The sequence below is a fragment of the Lactuca serriola genome, chromosome 7, assembly GCF_051521515.1.
Source record: "Lactuca serriola cultivar US96UC23 chromosome 7, Lser_US96UC23_V15, whole genome shotgun sequence".
NCBI lineage: Eukaryota > Viridiplantae > Streptophyta > Magnoliopsida > Asterales > Asteraceae > Lactuca > Lactuca serriola.
Genome location: NC_136414.1, coordinates 55737771 through 55760634, shown reverse-complemented (window position 1 = coordinate 55760634; position 22864 = coordinate 55737771). Strand labels below are relative to the sequence as shown.

Here is a 22864-nt window from a genome sequence, read left to right as displayed (position 1 = left end):
AAAGAATTTTACGGAAAATAATTATTATAAATCCAACATAACAAAACCACAAAAAAAATAATTTATGAAAATGTAAATGGCTTCATATCAAAAACATAAGAAATTACTAATCAACTAATCAACAACAGTATTATTAGCATAACTACCATAGATATTATTACCTAAAGTTGTGACACCAACTCAAAACAAGTTTATCTAACTTCTTGGGTGTTATGGAGATATGTCTTTCCACATGTATGGATTTTACATGAAAATAAATATAATTTTTTTTTTATCTAACAAAATATATGGCTTTGTCGTTTATGTTGATACAAAATGCAAAAACAATTGACCAGTATTTACTTTCTAACTAAGTTCATACCAAATCAACCATTCATTTAACGAGATAATAGTTACACTACGAACCATCTTTTTGTTGGTTGCATTAAATTTAATTGCAAGTTTATTGATTAAATAAAGAGTAAGTTATAGTTTTAGTCCATTTGGTATGTGTGATACTCCATATTTTATACATTAAAAGGTATAAATTTTTAAAGAAATATCTGATGACCTAAGATCATATCATATCAAAATTCATTCCAATAAAAACATTCCCAAAAGTATAGCTTCTGGGTTCCTCATACATATCAAATAACCATAGAGAATCTATATAAGTATCGAATAGTCATAACAGATAACCAAATGTTATTTGGCCTAATGGTAGGGAGTAGCTATTCAAATGAGAGGTCATGGGTTCTATAACACTCTTTCTAGAATGAATCAGTGTAGGGCATAAAGGAGTCAAAGACATGGTTTTTGAGAAAAATCATGTGTCACAATGTGACATAGGGAGGTTACGACGTGATGTGCTAAAAATGAGAATGTGTATATCTGGAAGAAGATCGAGACATGGCATGAGTGCCATCACGATGTGAGGATGGCTGTAACCCAAGCCCATGATCTTTTTAGGGTTTACTTCGTGTTATACCTCTAATCTCAGATTTAGGGTTCCATTTCCAGCCTCCATCACCCTTTAGAACGATATGGATTTAGATTGCTTAAGTCGAAAGTATGTTTGATAGACGAAAGCAAAACAAGCTGATAGTCTAAATTGATTTCGATTTGGTTTTCAATTTCACTTGGCATAAGGGATCGAAAGGTGATTCGATTCAAGAATTGTTCTTTCGACTGGTAGTTGTGTTTATTCAAGCTTGGTAACGAAAGTTACTTACTTGAGGTCAATGGTCGAAAGCACTTGATTGGAATCGAAAGTGTGTTCAATTGGTGTTGCTTAGAGTCGAAATTGATTTCGACATGTGTTGGTTGTTAATTCGAGTTGCATATAATTTCGATAGATAATGTTTGTTTTCATTTCGCATCCAGAACCAATTGGGGAAGAAGAAGATTTGATGTTTTAATTTGAGTCCCTGCAGTTTAAGAGTTTTGACAGTTTGTACCCAGTTTCAAATTGGGGGTATATTTCTTTGAAGCGGGAAGATTTTTCAGGTTTAGTCCCTAAAGTTTATGCGAAACTAACAGTTTCTACCTAATTTCGATATTATGGAGTATGTTCGCTTCAAGAGTAAATTGGGAAGCTGATGACACAATTTTAGCAACAGGTACTTACATTTTTTGCGAAATTATCAGTTTGTACCTAGATTTTTCTCGGATTCTTGTGATTATTTTTGGTGAAAGATTTTTCATGGTATATGAACATTGTGTGTTCATTTTCAAGTTCGGGAAGTCAAAGATTTGAAGATATCAGTATATTTTTTGGATTTTCTCGGATTGACAAGTTTCATTTTTGTCACACACCTAGGGAGAGTTTTGTATGGTTTATTCTCCGAACGTTTCTCATAACCTTGTGGGTTTTATAATCATTTGTTGATTATAAAAAAGGGGGAGAATGTTGAAATGAGTATTCGAAGATTATTGAATATTCTTTTTCAAAGCGAATTTAAAGACCGATGTTACTTCAAGGGGGAGTTGGTCTTGATCTCTTGGAGCTTGTTTGGATATTAAAGTCGGAACATCCAATCCTAACTTTGAGATTTAGTTTAGAGAGAGAAACCACTACAAGAGCCACTTCGTAAGGTCTTTTTGTTCTAATAGAGCTTAAACTGTCTTATTTACTTTGTGTATGTTCTTTCATTATGTTTGATTCACTTTGATCACTACTATTCCGCATGTCTTATTATAATTGGATCGCTGCACTTATGACCCAAAGTCAGATCAAATGAAATTTGTGTCCCATAAACAACATTTCCAAAAGTATTAGACAACTTGCGGGTTACATTCCATATCAAACAACCATGCATATAGAAGATAAACAAGTATCAAGTAGTCATAATGGAATCTTCATTATTATTTGTACTAAGAGACTAAGTTTTTTATAATGCCTTTTTTAACCTAAAATGTATGCTATACAAAAAGGAATGTGTAAGACAAATTGTTTTGTGAGTTACACAGAGATTTGATATAGAACTTTTATATTTCAATACATATTTTTCTAATTACTTATTATTTCAAAGATCATTCTTCAAGTATCATCCTTCTTAGTAAAGTGTAAAGAACCACTCATCCTTATGCAATTTCCTTGTGAAGTATTTGTGCAATCCAAATTATTTGCTACATTATACATATTTCAAACTTGCTTAAACAGTCAATATACATTCATGTATTTTGTGTAATGTGATGCGATGTATGTTTCCAAAAATATTGAATAAACCAACCTCTTAGATGTAGAAATGAAAAGAAATCGAATTTCGAAATACGTGGTCAAAAAATATCTTTTCTTGAAAAGCTTTATGAACTATTTCCTATCCCATATAATCATTTATTACAATAACATCAAAAAATAAATAGAAATTTTTGAGAATTTATAAGGAAAGAGACGTCGCAATATTTTCTATGTACTAATCCTAAATGATGTTAGCAAAAATATTGGAATGAACATCACAAAATTTAAATTATAGTGATTTTCTATATATGCTAATCATCTAATGTGTAATAAACAGTAGTCAAACTATAAAGGGGTATGTGTAAATTGAACATCCAAAAACATCTCCATCGTTAAGTGGTCAAGTCACTTTTACCTTTGAGCAACTTTCACCTCTTGCATGGACAACCTTCCAGAAGCTCTAGTGCTCAATATACTGAGTCGAACCGCAGACCCGAGATTTCGTAACTCGCTTTCGTATGGCGAGTAAAACTTTCAATTCTATCTCTCCAGGCCTCCAATCGATCAGTTTACAATGGCAATTGCAAAGTATCTCGAATCAACGTATATAGTTTCGTGTTCTTCATGTTCTTCGCTATTTACTTCTCCCTCTTAAGAGGGTTTTCTAGAATCGTGTATCAAACTAAAAAATTCAGGAATATATATGTATCGGCGTGAAGAGACTGCACATGGATGTATTGAACATCGATGTTAAAGATGGTGGCATTGATCTGCACAACACGGGTGAGGGCTTTGTTAAGGAGTGGCTCCCTAGGGTTTCTAGAGATTTGAAATCGCCTTCACCTGATTTTTTGGTCCAGTCAAGTTGGTGTTGATTAGAAGTTTTGTCACTGATCTTTGAGTATTTTAAGTTTGGTATTTTCTAAAATTCTCCAATTTTATATTCTCTAGCAATGCAATAGCTCTAATTCATATTAACATCTTTGTAAAAAATATCATTTGGGGTCATCTCTTTGTGACCTATGGTTTCTATTTAGTTTACTTTTGTAGCCCGACACAATTATCCTAGATTAGGGTTTAGTATTTATTGATATTTTTGGTAACAAATGATATTTAATAATATTAATGACTTGGTGGTTTAATTTCGTTGTTTTTATTATTGTAGGTCACGATCTTTTTGACTTAGAGCTGAAGAACGCATGGCTATCAGTACAAAACATGAACTTCAAACCAAAGTTAACATGTTTAACAGTTAAACTCATAACATTAGATGATAGGAATCTAACCGAGTTAAATAAATTCTTTCCAAATCTTTAAGTTTTTAACTTGATAGATGTTAGAGAACTCAAAATACTAATGATCCAACTTCTCAACCTGAAAACATGTTACTCGACAATAACCGATTCACCATCATAAATAAATCTAATCACACCCAATGTCATCATACTCAGACTCGAGTGTAGAAGTCCAGTTGCGCTTTGTATTGAAGCTCTAGTGGTGTGTCAGTTCCATTACACTTGATTACATAAATGCCTTTGTAGTTAAAAGGTTGTCAAATTTTGAAAACAGTATGGCTCGAGTATTCAAACATTCACTCCTTACTTGTTAAGGTTCTACATAGAGAAAAAGTAAAAACGCCGACCTTACATTTACGGGATTTAGCAAGAGGGCCAATTGGATATTCCATATTTATCCTAGCTAGATTATTCAATGCTTTCCTGAACATAACTTCTTTGTGTTTTAATGTAAGGGCTTCGTTAAAATTTGAGGTGTAGTATGCCATTTGTTGTTGATTGACCCGATATTGACTATTTCCTCAATTGCTTGTGTGTTATAAAATGCTTCAACTATAGAAGTCTCTTTACTCATATGTCATGATGTTGCTCATGATGTATCAAACTATTTCCTCCCTAAGTGCATCACTTAGTGGCCTGATGTGAAGTGGAGATGCGGGATTTTGGAGGAACGAAGAGACGATTCTTGGATGACAGACGAAACGCGATTGGAGGAAAACTCATATCCATATTAAAAGAAACAAAAAATAAAAATATTTGTAGAAGGTAATGGTAAGATAGATCATATGTACACATTTACGAGGTTTTATGAAAGCCTTGAGTATTTTGTGAAGTAAAAAAAAAACAGATGCACTAAACATGGAACTTGTGATGCACTAAACATGGAACTTGTGATGAGTTGGAATCATGGATCATTTATCTATTTTAATTGTTCTATCATCTTTTATAATTTTAGAAAAAAAAAATAACCGATAAATGTTTCTAAAATGATCAATTAATCAAACAAGCTTAATAAAACATTTAAGATAGATAAATGATAAATTTGTTAATTATACAAAAATAGATACATTTAAGATATATAAATGTTAAATTTGTTAATTATAGAAAAATAGATTTTGAAAAGGGTAACCAATGAAGAAGCTTTAGAGACATTAACCATTATAGATGCTCCAATAAATGCTCGAGAAAGTCTTATTTAAAAAAAAAAAAAAAAAAACAAAGAAACTTAATAATTTGAACGGTATAAATGATTTATGGTTGTTGTGTCTTTTGGAATTTTCTTTCTTGTTATGGTGGTATTATGTATTAATTGGGTTTAAATATGATCTCATGTCATCTGATGTAGATACCTGTGCGTTAGTTTCTTGAGACGATACTATCATACTTGCCTATATATTAATTTTTCGAATTTAGTTTTTTTGTGCTGCGTTTGACGTTTCTTTCTATATGATTGAGGTGCATTGCATTTTTTTGGTATTATCCTAGGCAGCCTAGATACCCTTATTAGACTTCATAAGACCTTCATATTCATGAGCATATTTTTGTTGATTGCCCTGAATAAAAAACTAGGAATTCTCTTTTGAATGATGCATTACTTAGTTAGATTCGATTGCATTCATGTGAATGCCATGGCTACTCAAAACACAAACTTCACGAAACAGGGGAAACATGTTATCCATTTAACAATCTAAGTAATGTGAACAGTATCCTAATTTTCCAATAGTACTTTGTGATTTATATGATTTGGTTAAATATGCATCTATGTTACTGTTTATCAATCATGTCATGTGAAAGGTTAATTGATGACTACGTTATACAACTTGCTTTTACAACCGAGTTGGATGTAACATGTACAATGCAGTTATATCTCAACAACCGTCTCACGTATATAACTCAGGTAAGATCATTAAGATCATTGTTTTCTTATATTAAGACATTAAATGGCAATATTATGAGATAAACAATGTTTGATAGATGAAATAATATGTGTCAGTTGCTTAATGAAATCATAACCTTATTTAACAAATAATGATGTTTTGAAATATAATGACCAATCCTTTTTTTTTTTTTAAAAAAAACAATATATATTTTTCAGTCAAGTTATATGGTTGATATTTTTAATATAAAACGAAGCCATGAAAAAAAAAAAAAAAACCCATCTTGTAGACAATAATAAGTATAAAACCTACATAACAAAATATGATTTAAGGAAATACAAATTCCTTCAAGGCAAAAAGATAACAAGATACTATCAGGATCAATATTGTCAGAATAGTTATCATAGATATTCTTTCCTAAAGTTCTTATATCAACTCAAAACTAATTCATCTAACTTCCTCATGGTTATGGGAATGTGTATTTCTACATGCACTACCGAATCTAGAACCAAAATCAACGTGGTTCTTTATATAAATGAAATGGAAAAAAATATGAAAATGTATGACTTTTGGCAAAAATAAGGTAGTTCCTTACGTTTTTTTATATAGAATTGTTGTATTTAAAAAAAAAAAAAAGGAGGTCCTAGGACCTACCTTGAGTGTGAATAGCTACGCCCTGTCTACATGTATGAATTTTACATATAAATAAATATAATTTTTGTTATCCACCAAAAGAGGTGCTTTTGAGTTGATACAAAATGCAAAACTACTTAACAAATACTAACTTTCCAACCAAGTTCATAGTAAGTGTTTATCATAATGTCAACCATTTATTAAATGCCATAAAACTTACACTACCAACATTCTTTAGTCAACCATTTATTAAATGCCATAATACTTACACTACCAACATTCTTGTTGTTGGTTGCACTAAATTTTAATTACAAGTATGTTGATTAAAATAAATAGTAAATTTTAGTTTTGATCCTTTCAGTATGTTTAACATTCCATATTTCATACACTAAAAATATAAAATTTCAAAAGAAATATCTTACGAATTAAAGTCATATCATATGAAAACTTGACCCCTTAAAAAGACATTTCCAAAAGTGTTGGATAGCTTGTGAGTTACAATTTCATGTCAAACAACCATAGAGAAGCTATATAAAAACCAAATAGTCATAATACATAAATAATGACTAATGCTTTTCTCATTCTAATCGTAGTTATCTCAAGTGTTCTAATCTTCATCAAAGGGCATACTAGAAAGGTAACTCTTCTATAACCCTCCCCCGTCCCCCCCCCCCCCCCCCCCCCCTTATTTTTATTTTTAAATCTAGAATACATGTCACATAAAAAAATCATAAAAGAAATTGTCTCGTGTGTTACATACATATTAGATATAAAACTTTCACATCGAAAACATTTTGTTTTCATATTACATTGCACTTCAAAAAGCATTCTTAAACTGGATATGCCTAATGGCGAGACTAATCATTCTTAATAAATAATAAAATGCCGCTCATTCATATGCAATTTCATATCAAAGCATTTGTGCAATCCAAAAATTCTCTATATTTTATATATTTCAAATTTCAAAACTTGCTCAAATTATCAATATATACTTTCATGTATATGTAACATCGTATAACGCATGATTCTAAACATATTGGATCGATTGCATTCGTAGATGTAGAAATGAGAAAAGTAGAAGTTCCAAATACTTGATAAAAATAAAAATAAAAATTATAAAAAAATTCTTTGTTAGGAAAAGCTTTTATGAATTTTTTTCTAAATCATATAAACCTTTATTACAATAACTTAGAAAAACAAATAGGAAACTTAAAAGACTTTGTAAAGAAGCAGACATCACAATATTTTATGTTGCTAACTTTTGTATTGCATTTTTTTCGGCTAATGCTAAATCTTAACAAAAATCACTTGAATGAAAATCACAAAATTTAAATTGAAGTTAGTTTTTATAAATGCTAATGTGTAAGGACCAATAATAAACACTAGTCAAACTGTAAAGGGGTAAAGTGTAAATTAATCAGGCATAAATTATCTCTATCATCAACTCGTCAAGTAGTCAATTTTCATTTGTAGATCTTTCACCGCTTGCATGGATAACCTTCCTGAATCTCTAGCGCTCGAAATACTGAGTCGACTCGACGACTCAGAAACGGTAGCGTGCTGCCGTATGGCGAGTAAGACTTTCAATTCTGTATTTCCAGGCCTTCAATTTATAAACCTGCAGTGGCGATTGAAATGGTACCTGGAATCAAGGTCCAGTGTTTCGAGTTCTTCAAGTTCTTCCCGATTTACTCCCTCTCTACAGAGAGTTTTTCTAAATCTTGTATCAAACTTAAGTGCACTGGAATCGGTGCGTATTGGCGTCGAGAATCCATCCCTAGATGTGATGAACGCTGACGTTGAAGATGATGGCGATGATCTGCACATCACCGATGACGGCTTCGTTAAAGAGTGGCTCCCTAGGGTTTCCGGAGCTTTGAAATTGCTTTCACTATCAGATTTTTGGGTTCAGTCGAGTAGGCGTCGATCAGAAGTCTTGTCACTGATCTCTGCACACTGTAAGTTGGTTATACGCTGAAATTCTCCATTTTTATATTCTGTAGCTCTATTCTGAAATTATGGAAATTGTTCACTGTCTGAAAATGTAAATGGTCTGCCAGGATCGATATTATTCTGGTTCATATCAAGTTGTTATTTTTATTATTATTTAATTATTCATTTATTTATTTAAAATTATCATTAATTTGTGGTCAACTATCATTGATTAGGGTTTATTAATGATGATATTTGTTGGTAATAAATGATATTTAATCATATTAAGATCTTGATGCTTTAACTCGGTTGTTTTTGTTGTTGCAGGTCAAAATCTTATTGAATTAGAGCTGAAGAACGCATGGCTGGCTGTACAAAACATGAACACCATGCCGATGCTAACAAGTTTAACGCTTGAACTCATAAGATTAGATGACAAAAATCTAACCGAGTTAAATACATGTTTCCCAAATCTTCAAGTTCTTAACTTGATAGATGTTAGAGGTCTCAAAATGCCGATGATCCACCTCCTCAACCTGAAAACCTGCCATTGGACTGTAACAGATTCACCATCATATATATGTATAATCGTACCCAATCTCCTCACACTCAGACTCGAGTGTAGAAGTCCCTATGCCATTTATATTGAAGCTCCTTTGTGCTACAACTTGCATCTTGCACTTGATCACTTGAACGGGTTGGCAGTCAAAAGATTTCAGAAATTGAAAAATGTACAACTCGAGTGTTCAAACATTCGCTCCTTAATTCGTAAGCTTCATCGTTTAGAAACAGTAGAAACGCTGACCTTAGATATAAGAGCAGGTGGAAATTCCAAATTTAACCTAGAGGTTTTATTCTGTACTTTCCCGAACATAACTTCTTTGTGTTTTAAACCAAGGGTTTGGTCAGAATTTGAGGTGTGGTGTGGCGACATTGGGCTTAAAGGTGTGAAAAGATTTTGTGGGTATTTGTCAGTTATTGATCCTTTGATGACTCTCGCCTTGGTTGATTGCGTGTTAGAAGAATGCTTCAACTGTGTAGAAATCTCTTTACTCATCCACCGTGGTGTTCCTTCTAATGTATCAAAACATTTCATCACTAAGTGCATGGCTCAGTGGCCTGATCTGAAGTGGGGATGGGGGATTTGGGAGGAAGGAAGGGAAGATTCTTGGATCCCTGAAGAGCAGTTACCTAAAACTCTTGTGGAGGAAGGATCAGATTCCATATGATCAAAAGAAACAAAGAAAATGATCAAAAGACTAGTAGAAGGGTGTTTAGGCCAGAGAAATAATTTTGAAGGAAAGATCGACTAAAGAATAAAGATAGGATCAATGATCAATTGGAAGACATGATCGATGAAGAGTTGAAGTGAAGTAGCTTCAGCAGGACCCATAATTAATTGAGTTTTCTAATAGTTGAAGTCTTTCTTAGTTAAAGTTTTTATGGTTGTATCTTTTGCAATGCTCTTGCTTGTTAATTATGATATTACATATTTATATATTTACGGTATTACATATTCATATTTGGATGGCTATTATTATTATTATTATTATTATTATTATTATTATTATTATTATTATTATTATCTTTGTCTATATGTTTTTCCTTATATAAGGTTTCTTCACATTGCGGTTATTGCTTTATCTTCGATTCCGGTTTTTTCTTCTTCTATTTAATTTAGTCTTGATTGTTTAGAATCAACATTTGCCTTACAACCAATATTTTTATGGCGAGTTTGTAATAGATTACTTTATAGACAATCATATCTTCAATAACTACCCCTCGTATATTAATCGGACAATCATATATTCAATAACTATCCCTCGTATATAAATCGGACATTATCATTTGTGTCCTCTATCAAGATATTAAATGACACGATTAGGAGATTAAACAATGATTGATAGTTTAAAAATAGTATGGCCTAACTAGTTAATGAAACCATGTCCCTAGCTTATTTGAACAAATAACAATATTTTGAAATATTACACTAGTTCTTTATAAGAAACAAATACAGAGTATAATTTTTAACCAAATCATATGGTTGATATTTGCAATATACAGTCGAGTCGTAATAAACAAAACAAAAAATCTTACGAAAAATAATTATTATAAATCCTACATAACTAAACCATAAAAAAAATTTATGAAAATGTAAATGGCTTCATATCAAAAACATAAGAAATTACTAAGCAACAACAGTATTATTAGGATAACTACCATAGATATTATTACCTAAAGTTGTGACACCAACTCAAAACAAGTTTATTTAACTTCTTGGGTGTTATGGAGATGTGTCTTTCCACATGTATGGATTTTACATGAAAATAAATATAATTTTTTTTATCTAACAAAAAATATGGCTTTGTCGTTTATGTTGATACAAAATGCAAAAACAATTGACCAGTACTTACTTTCTAACTAAGTTCATACCAAATCAACCATTCATTTAACGAGATAATAGTTACACTACGAACCATCTTTTTGTTGGTTGCATTAAATTTAATTGCAAGTTTATTGATTAAATAAAGAGTAAAATATAGTTTTAGTCCATTTGGTATGTGTAATACTCCATATTTTATACATTAAAAGGTATAAATTTTTATAGAAATATCTTATGACCTAAGGTCATATCATATCAAAATTCATTCCATTAAAAACATTCCCAAAAGTATAGCTTCTGGGTTCCTCATACATATCAAATAACCATAGAGAATCTATATAAGTATCGAATAGTCATAACAGATAACCAAATGTCATTCGGCCTAATGGTAGGGAGTAGCTATTAAAATGAGAGGTCATGGGTTCTATAACACTCTTTCTAGAATGAATCAGTGTAGGTCATAAAGGAGTCAAAGATATGGTTTTTGAGAAAAATCATTTTTCACGATGTGACATAGGGAGGTCACGACGTGATGTGCTAAAAATGAGAATGTGTATATCTGGAAGAAGGTCACGACGTGGCATGAGTGTCGTCACGACGTGAGGATGGCTGTAACCCAAGCCCATGATCTTTTTAGGGTTTACTTCGTGTTATACCTCTAATCTCGGATTTGGGTTCCATTTCCAGCCTCCATCACCCTTTAGAAGGATATGGATTTAGATTGCTTAAGTCGAAAGTATGTTTGGTAGACGAAAGCAAAACAACTTGATAGTCTAAATTGATTTCGATTTGGTTTTCAATTTCACTTGGCATAAGGGATCGAAAGGTGATTCGAGTTAAGAGTTGTTCTTTCGACTGGTAGTTGTGTATATTCAAGCTTGGAAACGAAAGTTACTTACTTGAGGTCAATTGTCGAAAGCACTTGATTGGAATCGAAAGTGTGTTCGATTGGTGTTGCTTAGAGTCGAAATTGATTTCGATATGTGTTGGTTGTTAATTTGAGTTGCACATAATTTCGATAGTTAATGTTTGTTTTCATTTCACATCCAGAACCAATTAGGGAAGAAGAAGATTTGATGTTTTAATTTGAGTCCCTGCAGTTTAAGAGTTTTGACAGTTTGTACCCAGTTTCAAATTGGGGGTATATTTCATTGAAGCGGGAAGATTTTTCAGGTTTAGTCCCGAAAGATTATGCGAAACTAACAGTTTCTACATAATTTCGATATTATGAAGTATGTTCGCTTCCAGAGTAAATTGGGAAGCTGATGACACAATTTTCGCAACAGGTACTTACATTTTTTGCGAAATTATCAGTTTGTACCTAGATTTTTCTCGGCATCTTGTGATTATTTTTGGTGCAATATTTTTCATGGTATATGAACATTGTGTGTTCATTTTCAAGTTCGGGAAGTCAAAGATTTAAAGATATCAGTATATTTTTTCGATTTTTTCGGATTGACGAGTTTCATTTTTGTCACACACCTAGGGAGAGTTTTGTACGGTTTATTCTTCGAACGTTTCTCATACCCTTGTGGGTTTTATAATCATTTGTTGATTATAAAAAGGGGGAGAATGTTGAATGAGTATTCGAAGATTATTGAATATTCTTTTTCAAAGCGAATTTAAAGACCGATGTTACTTCAAGGGGGAGTTGGTCTTGATCGCTTGGAGCTTGTTTGGATATTGAAGTCGGAACATCCAATCCTAACTTTTAGAGGGATAATGTTAAGGTATAAAGTTCTCCTTGGATGTGGCTTACACTCTTTAATTGTGTAAGATTTAGCCATTCCTATAAATAATAAGTTAGTGGCTCCCATTTTATGTAAGAACCCATTTTGTGTGAGATTTAGTTTAGAGAGAGAAACCATTACAAGACCCACTTTGTAAACTCTTTTTGTTCTAATAGAGCTTAAACTGTCTTATTTACTTTGTGTATGTTCTTTCATTATGTTTGATTCACTTTGATCACTACTATTCTGCATGTTTTATTATAATCGGATCGCTACACTTATGACCCAAAGTCAGATCAAATGAAATTTGTGTCCCATAAACAACATTTCCAAAAGTATTAGACAACTTGCGGGTTACATTCCATATCAAACAACCATGCATAGAGAAGATAAATAAGTATCAAGTAGTCATAATGGAATCTTCATTATTATTTGTACTAAGAGACTAAGTTTTTTATAATGCCTTTTTTAACCTAAAATGTATGCTATACAAAAAGGAATGTGTAAGACAAATTGTTTTGTGAGTTACACAGATATTTGTTACAGAAGTTTTATATTTTAATACATTTTTTTCTAATTACTTATCATTTCAAAGATCATTCTTCAAGTATCATCCTTCTTAGTAAAGTGTAAAAAACCACTCATCCTTATGCAATTTCCTTGTGAAGTATTTGTTCAATCCAAATTTTTTGCTACATTATACATATTTCAAACTTGCTTAAACAGTCAATATACATTCATGTATTTTGTGTAATGTGATGTGATGCATGTTTCCAAAAGTATTGAATAAACCAACCTCTTAGATGTAGAAATGAAAAGAAATCGAATTTCGAAATACGTGGTCAAAAAAAATTTCTTTTCTTGAAAAGCTTTATGAACTATTTCCTATCCCATATAATCATCTATTACAATAACATCAAAAAATAAATAGAAATTTTAGAGAATTTATAAGGAAAGAGACATCGCAATATTTTTTACGTACTAATCCTAAATGATGTTAGCAAAAATATTGGAATGAACATCACAAAATTTAAATTATGGTGATTTTCTATATATGCTAATAAGCTAATGTGTAAGGGCCATTATAATAAACAGTAGTCAAACTATAAAGGGGTATGTGTAAATTGAACATCCATAAATATCTCCAATGTTAAGTAGTCATGTCACTTTTTCCTTTGAGCATCTTTCACCTCTTGCATGGACAACCTTCCTGAAGCTCTAGTGCTCAATATACTGATTCGAACCGCAGACCCGAGATTTTGTAACTCGCTTTCGTATGGCGAGTAAAACTTTCAATTCTATCTGTCCATGCCTCCAATCGATCAGTTTACAATGGCAATTGCAAAGTATCTCGAATCAAGGTATAGAGTTTCGTGTTCTTCATGTTCTTCCCAATTTACTTCTCCTCTTAAGAGGGTTTTCCAGAATCGTGTATCAAACTAAAAAATTCAGGAATATATACGTATCGGCGTGAAGAGACTGCACATGGATGTATTGAACATCGATGTTAAAGATGGTGGCATTGATATGCACAACACAGCTGAGGGCTTTGTTAAGGAGTGGCTCCCTAGGGTTTCCAGAGATTTGAAATCGCCTTCACCTGATTTTTGGGTCCAGTCAAGTTGGTGTTGATTAGAAGTTTTGTCATTGATCTTTGAGTATTTTAAGTTCGATATTTGCTAAAATTCTCCATTTTTATATTCTCTAGCAATGTTATAGCTCTAATTCATATTAACAACTTTGAAAAAAAAATATCATTTGGGCTCATCTCTTTGTGAACTATGGTTTCTATTTAGTTTACTTTTGTAGCCCGACATAGTTATCCTAGATTAGGGTTTAGTATTGATTGATATTTTTGGTAACAAATGATATTTAATAATATTAAGGACTTGGTGGTTTAATTTCGTTGTTTTTATTAATGTAGGTCACGATCTTTTTGACTTAGAGCTGAAGAACGCATGGCTATCAGTACAAAACATGAACTTCAAACCAAAGTTAACATGTTTAACAGTTAAACTCATAAGATTAGATGATAGGAATCTAACCGAGTTAAATAAATTCTTTCCAAATCTTTAAGTTTTTAACTTGATAGATACTAGAGGACTCAAAATACTATTGATCCAGCTTCTCAACCTGAAAACATGTTACTAGACTACAACCGATTCACCATCATAAATAAATATAATCACACCCAATGTCATCATACTCAGACTCGAGTGTAGAAGTCTAGTTGCGCTTTATATTGAAGCTCTAGTGGTGTGTCAGTTCCATTACACTTGATTACTTAAATGCCTTTGTAGTTAAAAGGTTGTCAAATTTTGAAAACAGTATGGCTCGAGTATTCAAACATTCACTCCTTACTTGTTAAGGTTCTACATAGAGAAAAAGTAAAAACGCCGACCTTACATTTACGGGATTCAGCAAGAGGGCCAGTTGGATATTCCAGATTTATCCTAGGTAGATTATTCAATGCTTTCCCGAACATAACTTCTTTGTGTTTTAACGTAAGGGATTGGTCAAAATATGAGGAGTGGTATGCCATTTGTTGTTGATTGACCCGATATTGACTATTTCCTCAATTGCTTGTGTCTTAGATAATGCTTCAACTGTAGAAGTCGCTTTACTCATATGTCATGATGTTGCTCATGATGTATCAAACTATTTCCTCCCTAAGTGCATCACTTAGGGCCTGATGTGAAGTGGAGATGGGGGATTTTGGAGGAATGAAGAGAAGATTCTTGGGTGACAGACGAAACGCGATTGGAGGAAAACTCATATCCATATTAAAAGAAACAAAAAATAAAAATATGTATAGAAGGTAATGGTAAGATAGATCATATGTACACATTTACGAGGTTTTATGAAAGCATTGAGTATTTTGTGAAGTAAAAAAAAAAAAGATACACTAAACATGGAACTTGTGATGAGTTGGAAGCATGGATCATTTATCTATTTTAATTGTTCTATCATCTTTTATAATTTTAGAAAAAAAAATTAGCGATAAATGTTTCTAAAATGATCAATTAATCAAACGAGCTTAATAAAACATTTAAGATACATAAATGATAAATTTGTTAATTATAGAAAAATAGATTTTGAAAAGGGTAACCAATGAAGAAGCTTTAGAGACGTTAACCATTATTGATGCTCTAATAAAAGCTCGAGAAAATCTCAGATTCTTTATATTTAAAAAAAATCAAAGAAACTTAATAATTTAAACGGTATAAATGATTTATGGTTGTTGTGTCTTTTGGAATTCTCTTGCTTGTTATGGTGGTATTATGTATTAATTGGGTTTAAATATGATCTCATGTCATCTGATGTAGATACTTGTGCGTTAGTTTCATGAGACGATACTATTATATTTGCCTGTATATTAATTTTTCGAATTTAGTTTGTTGTGTTGCGTTTGACGTTTCTTTCTAAATGATTGAGGGGAATTGCATTTGTTTGGTATTATCCTTGGCAGCCTAGATACCCTTATTAGACTTCATAAGACCTTCATATTCATGAGCGGATTTTTGTTGATTACCCTGAATAAAACCCAAGGAATTCTCTTTTGAATGATGCATTACTTAGTTAGATTCGATTGCATTCATGTGAATGCCATGGCTACTCAAAACACAAACTTCACGAAACAGGAGAAATATGTTATCCATTTAACAATCTAATTAATGTGAACTGTATCCTAATTTTCCAATAGTACTTTGTGATTTATATGATTTGGTTAAATATGCATCTATGTTACTGTTTATCAATCATGTCATGTGAAAGGTTAATTGATGACTACATTATACAACTTGCTTTTACAACCGAGTTGGATGTAACATGTACAATGCAGTTATATCTTAACAACTGTCTCACGTATATAACTCAGGTAAGATCATTAAGATCATTGTTTTCTTATATTAAGACATTAAATGGCAAGATTATGAGATAAACAATGATTGATAGATGAAATAATATGTGTTAGTTGCTTAATGAAATCATAACCTTATTTAACAAATAATGATGTTTTGAAATATAATGACCAATCCTTTTTTTTTTTAAAAAAAAAACAATATATATTTTTCAGTCAAATTATATGGTTGATATTTTTAATATAAAACGAAGCCATGATAAAAATAAAAATAAAAAAAATAAAATAAAATAAAAAAACCAATCTTGTAGACAATAATAAGTATAAAACCTACATAACAAAATATGATTTAAGGAAATACAAATTCCTTCATGGCAAAAAGATAAAAAGATACTATCAGTCTCAATATTGTCAAAAGATACTATCAGTATCAATATTGTCAGAATAATTATCATAGATATTCTTTCCTAAAGTTCTTATATCAACTCAAAACTAATTCATCTAACTTCCTCATGGTTATGGGAATGTGTATTTCTACATGCACTAGCGAATCTAGAACCAAAATCAATGTGGTTCCTTATATAAATGAAATGGCAAAAAAAATATGAAAATGTATGACTTTTGGCAAAAATAAGGTAGATCCTTATGTTTTTTTATATAGTATTGTTGTATTTAAAAAAAAAAAACAAAAAAAAAGGAGGTCCTAGGACCTACCTTGAGTGTGAATAGCTACGCCCTATCTACATGTATGAATTTTACATATAAATAAATATAATTTTTGTTATCCACCAAAAGAGGTGCTTTTGAGTTGATACAAAATCCAAAACTACTTAACAAATAGTTGCTTTCCAACCAAGTTCATAGTAATTGTTCATCATAATGTCAACCATTTATTAAATGCCATAATACTTACACTACCAACATTCTAATGTCAACCATTTATTAAATGCCATAGTACTTACACTACCAACATTCTTGTTGTTGGTTGCACTAAATTTTAATTACAAGTATGTTGATTAAAATAAATAGTAAATTTTAGTTTTGATCCTTTCAGTATGTGTAACATTCCATATTTCATACACTAAAAATATAAAATTTCAAAAGAAATATCATAAGAATTAAAGTCATATCATATGAAAACCTAACCCCTTAAAAAGACATTTCCAAAAGTGTTGGATAGCTTGTGAGTTACAATTTCATGTCAAACAACCATAGAGAAGCTATATAAATACCAAATAGTCATAATACATAAATAATGACTAATGCTTTTCTCATTCTAATCGTAGTTATCTCAAGTGTTCTAATCTTCATCAAAGGGCATACTAGAAAGGTAACTCTTCTATAACCCCCCCCCCCCCCCCCCTTATTTTTATTTTTAAATCTAGAATACATGTCACATAAAAAAATCATAAAAGAAATTGTCTCGTGTGTTACATACATATTAGATATAAAACTTTCACATCCAAAACATTTTGTTTTCATATTACATTGCACTTCAAAAAGCATTCTTAAACTGGATATGCCTAATGGCGAGACTAATCATTCTTAATAAATAATAAAATGCCGCTCATTCATATGCAATTTCATATCAAAGCATTTGTGCAATCCAAAAATTCTCTATATTTTATATATTTCAAATTTCAAAACTTGCTCAAATTATCAATATATACTTTCATGTATATGTAACATCGTATAACGCATGATTCTAAACATATTGGATCGATTGCATTCGTAGATGTAGAAATGAGAAAAGTAGAAGTTCCAAATACTTGATAAAAATAAAAATAAAAATTATAAAAAAATTCTTTGTTAGGAAAAGCTTTTATGAATTTTTTTCTAAATCATATAAACCTTTATTACAATAACTTAGAAAAACAAATAGGAAACTTAAAAGACTTTGTAAAGAAGCAGACATCACAATATTTTATGTTGCTAACTTTTGTATTGCATTTTTTTCGGCTAATGCTAAATCTTAACAAAAATCACTTGAATGAAAATCACAAAATTTAAATTGAAGTTAGTTTTTATAAATGCTAATGTGTAAGGACCAATAATAAACACTAGTCAAACTGTAAAGGGGTAAAGTGTAAATTAATCAGGCATAAATTATCTCTATCATCAACTCGTCAAGTAGTCAATTTTCATTTGTAGATCTTTCACCGCTTGCATGGATAACCTTCCTGAATCTCTAGCGCTCGAAATACTGAGTCGACTCGACGACTCAGAAACGGTAGCGTGCTGCCGTATGGCGAGTAAGACTTTCAATTCTGTATTTCCAGGCCTTCAATTTATAAACCTGCAGTGGCGATTGAAATGGTACCTGGAATCAAGGTCCAGTGTTTCGAGTTCTTCAAGTTCTTCCCGATTTACTCCCTCTCTACAGAGAGTTTTTCTAAATCTTGTATCAAACTTAAGTGCACTGGAATCGGTGCGTATTGGCGTCGAGAATCCACCCCTAGATGTGATGAACGCTGACGTTGAAGATGATGGCGATGATCTGCACATCACCGATGACGGCTTCGTTAAAGAGTGGCTCCCTAGGGTTTCCGGAGCTTTGAAATTGCTTTCACTATCAGATTTTTGGGTTCAGTCGAGTAGGCGTCGATCAGAAGTCTTGTCACTGATCTCTGCACACTGTAAGTTGGTTATACGCTGAAATTCTCCATTTTTATATTCTGTAGCTCTATTCTGAAATTATGGAAATTGTTCACTGTCTGAAAATGTAAATGGTCTGCCAGGATCGATATTATTCTGGTTCATATCAAGTTGTTATTTTTATTATTATTTAATTATTCATTTATTTATTTAAAATTATCATTAATTTGTGGTCAACTATCATTGATTAGGGTTTATTAATGATGATATTTGTTGGTAATAAATGATATTTAATCATATTAAGATCTTGATGCTTTAACTCGGTTGTTTTTGTTGTTGCAGGTCAAAATCTTATTGAATTAGAGCTGAAGAACGCATGGCTGGCTGTACAAAACATGAACGCCATGCCGATGCTAACAAGTTTAACGCTTGAACTCATAAGATTAGATGACAAAAATCTAACCGAGTTAAATACATGTTTCCCAAATCTTCAAGTTCTTAACTTGATAGATGTTAGAGGTCTCAAAATGCCGATGATCCACCTCCTCAACCTGAAAACCTGCCATTGGACTGTAACAGATTCACCATCATATATATGTATAATCGCACCCAATCTCCTCACACTCGGACTCGAGTGTAGAAGTCCCGCTGCCCTTTATATTGAAGCTCCTTTGTGCTACAACTTGCATCTTGCACTTGATCACTTGAACAGGTTTGCAGTCAAAAGATTTCAGAAATTGAAAAATGTACAACTCGAGTGTTCAAACATTCGCTCCTTAATTCGTAAGCTTCATCGTTTAGAAACAGTAGAAACGCTGACCTTAGATATAAGAGCAGGTGGAAATTCCAAATTTAACCTAGAGGTTTTATTCTGTACTTTCCCGAACATAACTTCTTTGTGTTTTAAACCAAGGGTTTGGTCAGAATTTGAGGTGTGGTGTGGCGACATTGGGCTTAAAGGTGTGAAAAGATTTTGTGGGTATTTGTCAGTTATTGATCCTTTGATGACTTTCGCCTTGGTTGATTGCGTGTTAGAAGAATGCTTCAACTGTGTAGAAATCTCTTTACTCATCCACCGTGGTGTTCCTTCTAATGTATCAAAACATTTCATCACTAAGTGCATGGCTCAGTGGCCTGATCTGAAGTGGGGATGGGGGATTTGGAAGGAAGGAAGGGAAGATTCTTGGATCCCTGAAGAGCAGTTACCTAAAACTCTTGTGGAGGAAGGATCAGATTCCATATGATCAAAAGAAACAAAGAAAATGATCAAAAGACTAGTAGAAGGGTGTTTAGGCCAGGGAAATCATTTTGAAGGAAAGATCGACTAAAGAATAAAGATAGGATCAATGATCAATTGGAAGACATGATCGATGAAGAGTTGAAGTGAAGTAGCTTCAGCAGGACCCATAATTAATTGAGTTTTCTAATAGTTGAAGTGCTTCTTAGTTAAAGTTTTTATGGTTGTTGTATCTTTTGCAATGCTCTTAATTGGTTGTTAATTATGATATTACATATTTATATATTTACGGTATTACATATTCATATTTGCTTGTTACTTATTATTATCTTTGTCTATATGTTTTTCGTTATATAAAGTTTCTTCACATTGCGGTTAATGCTTTATCTTCGATTCCGGTTTTTTCTTCTTCTATTTAATTTAGTATTGATTGTTTATAACCAAAATTTGCCTTACAACCAATATTTTTTTATGGCGAGTTTGTAATCACAAATTACTTTATAGACAATCATATCTTCAACATTGTAACTTCATATATGCCTTCACAATATTTTCTTTTTAACAATAGTTATAGGTCTTTGTTAAAGCTAATGTGAATGGAAAGAACTTCTTTCTCGTATACTAATCGGACAATCATGTATTCAACAACTACCTCTCGTATATAAATCGGACAATATCATTTGTGTCCTCTATCAAGATATTAAATGACGCGATTAGGATTAGGAGATTAAACAACGATTGGTAGTTTAAAAATAGTATGGCCTAACTAGTTAATGAAACCATGTCCCTAGCTTATTTGAACAAATAACAATATTTTGAAATATTACACTAGTTCTTTATAAGAAACAAATACAAAATATAATTTTTAACCAAATCATATGGTTGATATTTGCAATATACAGTCGAGTCATAATAAACAAAACAAAGAATCTTACGGAAAATAATTATTATAAATCCAACATAACAAAACCACAAAAAAAATAATTTATGAAAATGTAAATGGCTTCATATCAAAAACATAAGAAATTACTAATCAACTAATCAACAAGAGTATTATTAGCATAACTACCATAGATATTATTACCTAAAGTTGTGACACCAACTCAAAACAAGTTTATCTAACTTCTTGGGTGTTATGGAGATATGTCTTTCCACATGTATGGATTTTACATGAAAATAAATATAATTTTTTTTATCTAACAAAAAATATGGCTTTGTCGTTTATGTTGATACAAAATGCAAAAACAATTGACCAGTACTTACTTTCTAACTAAGTTCATACCAAATCAACCATTCATTTAACGAGATAATAGTTACACTACGAACCATCTTTTTGTTGGTTGCATTAAATTTCATTGCAAGTTTATTGATTAAATAAAGAGTAAGTTATAGTTTTAGTCCATTTGGTATGTGTAATACTCCATATTTTATACATTAAAAGGTATAATTTTTTAAAGAAATATTTGATGACCTAAGATCATATCATATCAAAATTCATTCCAATAAAAACATTCCCAAAAGTATAGCTTCTGGGTTCCTCATACATATCAAATAACCATAGAGAATCTATATAAGTATCAAATAGTCATAACAGATAACCAAATGTTATTTGGCCTAATGGTAGGGAGTAGCTATTCAAATGAGAGGTCATGGGTTCTATAACACTCTTTCTAGAATGAATCAGTGTAGGGCATAAAGGAGTCAAAGACATGGTTTTTGAGAAAAATCATGTGTCACAATGTGAGATAGGGAGGTTACGACGTGATGTGCTAAAAATGAGAATGTGTATATCTGGAAGAAGATCGAGACATGGCATGAGTGCCATCACGATGTGAGGATGGCTGTAACCCAAGCCCATGATCTTTTTAAGGTTTACTTCGTGTTATACCTCTAATCTCAGATTTAGGGTTCCATTTCCAGCCTCCATCACCCTTTAGAAGGATATGGATTTAGATTGCTTAAGTCGAAAGTATATTTGATAGATGAAAGCAAAACAAGCTGATAGTCTAAATTGATTTCGATTTGGTTTTCAATTTCACTTGGCATAAGGGATCGAAAGGTGATTCGATTCAAGAATTGTTCTTTCGACTGGTAGTTGTGTTTATTCAAGCTTGGTAACGAAAGTTACTTACTTGAGGTCAATGGTCGAAAGCACTTGATTGGAATCGAAAGTGTGTTCAATTGGTGTTGCTTAGAGTCGAAATTGATTTCGACATGTGTTGGTTGTTAATTCGAGTTGCATATAATTTCGATAGATAATGTTTGTTTTCATTTCGCATCCAGAACCAATTGGGGAAGAATAAGATTTGATGTTTTAATTTGAGTCCCTGCAGTTTAAGAGTTTTGACAGTTTGTACCCAGTTTCAAATTGGGGGTATAATTCTTTGAAGCGGGAAGATTTTTCAGGTTTAGTCCCTAAAGTTTATGCGAAACTAACAGTTTCTACCTAATTTCGATATTATGGAGTATGTTCGCTTCAAGAGTAAATTGGGAAGCTGATGACACAATTTTAGCAACAGGTACTTACATTTTTTGCGAAATTATCAGTTTGTACCTAGATTTTTCTCGGATTCTTGTGATTATTTTTGGTGAAAGATTTTTCATGGTATATGAACATTGTGTGTTCATTTTCAAGTTCGGGAAGTCAAAGATTTGAAGATATCA

At 31.8% G+C, this 22864-nt stretch overlaps 3 pseudogenes; all 3 read left to right on the top strand.

Annotated features, from left to right (window-relative positions):
- The first annotated feature begins 3387 nt into the window (after positions 1 to 3387).
- On the top strand, positions 3388 to 4180 carry LOC145063988 (F-box/LRR-repeat protein At4g29420-like; annotated as a pseudogene).
- A 3773-nt stretch (positions 4181 to 7953) lies between these two features.
- LOC145063987 (F-box/LRR-repeat protein At4g29420 pseudogene) lies at positions 7954 to 9625 on the top strand (annotated as a pseudogene).
- Positions 9626 to 18535: 8910 nt separating this feature from the next.
- On the top strand, positions 18536 to 20207 carry LOC145063986 (F-box/LRR-repeat protein At4g29420 pseudogene; annotated as a pseudogene).
- The last annotated feature ends 2657 nt before the right edge of the window (positions 20208 to 22864 follow it).